Genomic DNA, 3,760 nt, shown 5'->3' on the forward strand with positions numbered 1-3,760 from the left:
TTTCTCATTAGCCCTGCCTATTTTCCAGAGGAGATGGGCAGTATTACCACTCTGAAGAGGCCAGGCTCAGACCCAGAAGCACTTCTAGAACAGATGCAATGAATTCCTGAGAGTTTAGTTTATGAACCTCACTGGTAAACTCTAGAGCACTCATTCAGTCACAACTCGGTAGAAGGGTAGAAAAATGCAGAGAGCAAACCTTTCACCAATTTACCCTTTTATCCTATCTTTTAAAGGAAGTCATATGAATTTTAAAATAGGGAATGTTTAAAATGGTCCAAATCAGTTATTGTTAAAATAAATTCTGCCTACAATTAAAGGTAAGTCAGTATGTGTGTGGAATTTGAAGAAAATTAAGTTGTTTTTTTTTTCAGTAAGTTTCTAACAAATCCAGGACAGTTAAAAGTGGAGCTGGAATGATCTGAAATCTAAACATTTTTTTTTATCTGATTCTATTGGTAATACAGAACATCTGTTTTCAGGGGTGGTTACATCAAGTTGCTCTCTCTCAGATGGAGGGAAATGGCAGAGGTTTGATAAGAATATCCCTTTCATGGGAAGTTCTTTATTCTTTAGCAAGGAAAATAGAATAAACTTGGGAAAATATTTATTTTCCTCTTATGTAGACTGAGATCCTGGTATCTGTCAACCATTCCAGTTTAGCACTCTAGTGTTAGAAAACTTTATCATTTTTACTTGAAGGAGAGCATATAAAAGTATCCAGAGTTCTAGTTTCAAATACGACTCCAAATAAATTTTAGCATAATGAAAAAATTTCTGTACAAACATTTAAATGGGCTGCAATAAAATGTCAGCGAGCACAGTTAATGACCCCGTCCGTGATCTACATGGTGATGAGCCCTCTGTGAGGGGTTCAGTTGCATATTTCTGCAGCAAAGGAAGCTGGAGATGTGACTGGCCTAACTCTAAAATTCAAAAATCTCCCAACAGGTACCGAGAAGGTTCATTTGTAATGACAGTTCATTCGCATTTACAACTATATCCTTCTTAATCATTTCCTTCAATCCTGCTACCTAAACTTTAATCTTACCAAAAAAGTTAGAATTTCAGTTCTTGTTAACAATGCACATAAATCCAAACTTGGAAAATATTACAAAATTCTTTCAAAAGCTTCAAATACAACACAAAAATCGTCCATCTTTATAAATTGAAAAATTCCCTCCCCACCAAAATAGTTCCCCCCCACACCTGAAAAATCCGGAACTGAACTTTTCTGTATTTAGCAAAATGTCCCAGTAGAAGAGCCTGCTGGACAGCTGAATGACGGCAAATCTGTCCTGGAAACAGTCCCTCCCACTCCTCGTTTCTGAGCCACCTCATGGCTCTTGTTTGATGTAGAAGGTGGCAGAGCCATTGCTTTCTTGGTCAGATGCTCCTTGGAGGAAGCTATAATCCTCTCCATCTAGCAGCTCCTCCTTCAGCTGTGATGTGGTCATTTTCTTATGTCCTTTGTATTGCTGGGACTTAGCCTTTTTCTTCTGTTTTGAAGAGGCTGACTGGCTTTCTCTTGATGACTGTGATGCTGGAGGCTGTAGTTGGTATCCAGTTAATTGACACCACCCTACAGGATAGAGGTCAGGGGACTCACAGTCTACCCACTGATCATACTCTTCTTTCCATCCATCAAAATGTATCCTCAAGAGACGGTGAATAATTCGAGTAACTGTAGCTACACATATTAAACGTGGCTCCATGAGATCTACAGCTTCTAATTTCATTCCTACACGAAATCCGTGATTTGGAACATCCTTATTAAATAGTTTTACTGGTGCTGCAATGGAGCCGGTTTCCCTGAGGTAGTCAAACCATTTAAAAGGAAGTTTTGTGTAACCTCTGGGTGGAGTCAGTTCTATCATATTAATTTCACAGAAACCCACAGGGAAAATAGAAGGAGAGGTTGCATGATAACAGAACCAGTCAGATCCGTCTGCTGCTTCTGAGCCATCGATCCCAATCATCAGGAACCCATCAGCCAGCACCTTTCTAATGGTTGCAACACATATTGTCGAAAGATTTAATGGGTCCATAGCCTCCAATTTCATTCCTTCTTTGAACCATTCTCCACTCTGGTCTACTTCTTTTACCTTAGCAAATAAATGTGGTGGTGTATCAAAATGTCCATCCTGTTTCTTTGTAATATCAGATCTTTTGAATCGATGGCCTATGCTTCGAGACCATCCGATATGGTGGATTAAGGGGCTGTGCATGTGGCACCGGAAGTCATCCGTTCTATCTTCACTCTCTTCATACACTAACCTTAATCCTCCTCCAATTACACTTTCCACCACTGCTACTCTTGTTCGACATAAATGTCTCTTGTCGACTACTTCTACTCTCATGCAAGGCTTGAAAGGGTACTGCATACTCTCTGAAACCTTTTGTGAGAAATCAGGAGGAAGCGTTTTGGCACCAGTGAGTCTCTTTACTAGAAAAGCTTTCCAGTTTGTGTATTTGTGCTGAACAGTTCTAGGAGGAACGAGAGGTTTTCCACTGGCTGCACACCAACCAACTGGATGAATATCAGACCCACATATATTGCACCAGAAGTCCAGAGAAGAATCATTTTCAAATCCTTCATATCTCAAAAGGGCATTATAACCTGCTAATTTTATAATTCCAGCAATCCAGAAGACTTTGGTAGGTAGACTGCAGTCTGTATTGGGAACTTCTATTCTTACATTTTCTGAGATATCACCCCAGCAGGTCCCCATAGGTGCATGCTTAAAACAAGCAACTGGAGCGGCTATGAAGCTATTGCTGTTGATGTAGTTACCCCAGCTGAAGCCTTCCACGGAGACGGCTGCTTTTGTCTTTGCTTGATTTTGCAAGGTAGCTTGATACTGAGCATAGGCAGCTAATTTAGCAACTAAAGGTTGTTTCTGAAGGACTTTTGCTTTCTTTGTTGGAGGCTTACCCTGAAGTCTGGCCAGAATGCTTGCCTTCTTAGAGTTCGACGAGTAACTTCTTGAACAAGAAACACTGCAGAAACGTTTTGTTTTAGAGTAAAAAGCGTCTCGTACACCGACCATCCCACACATCTCACAGGTAGCCATGCCAGATTTACCATCTGGGTATGTGTAGACTTGTCCATTATTTTTGATAATTGGGAGATTGGAAGGTAAAGGAGCAACTTCTTCTTCACTCTCTTCGGAGCTGGAGCTGCTACTTGTGTCCTCACTGCAGCTATCATAGCCGTCAAACATCCCGAACGAGTCTTCTTTTTCTTTTCGATTGTGAAGAATGTTCTGTCACTTGTCGGAAGCTGGACAGGGGCGGCTGCTTTGGGTGATTTCTAGTGTCTCTTCTGACTCAGATCCTTTGTGTTTTCCATCAGGGCCTCATGGGTAGGGGCCGTCTGTGCTCCCCGAGCCCGCGGCGCCGCCCCCCCAGCAGGGGGCGGGCGCCTCTCCCCGGGACTGTGGCAACTACAGGGGGGGAACCCCCGTCTGGGCCCGGGCCAGTGGCAGCCCCCGGATTTTCCCCCCTTTAACTCGGGTGGCCCCAGGATCCCATGTATAAATTTTTATTAGCAGATTCAAATATAAATACTTCAGAAAGAATGTTTGAAGAGGACAGAATATTTTGCCTCATTGGAGATTTCAAATTGCTCTTTAAAAATACAAAGAGGAAATTGTAATAACTATTTAGGTTACAAAATAGGTTTACGAGACTGGAGAGATGGCTGGAGGATGCGTGCTCTTCCAAAGGTCCTGAGTTCAATTCCCAGCAACGACATGGT

At 42.0% G+C, this 3,760-nt stretch overlaps 1 pseudogene; it reads right to left on the bottom strand.

The window, feature by feature from the left end:
* Window positions 1-1,285: 1,285 nt before the first annotated feature.
* On the bottom strand, window positions 1,286-3,343 carry LOC148119048 (MBT domain-containing protein 1 pseudogene; annotated as a pseudogene).
* Window positions 3,344-3,760: the final 417 nt, after the last annotated feature.

The sequence above is a fragment of the Myodes glareolus genome, chromosome 18 (genome assembly GCF_982192425.1).
Source record: "Myodes glareolus chromosome 18, mMyoGla1.1, whole genome shotgun sequence".
NCBI classification, from domain to species: Eukaryota; Metazoa; Chordata; class Mammalia; order Rodentia; family Cricetidae; genus Myodes; species Myodes glareolus.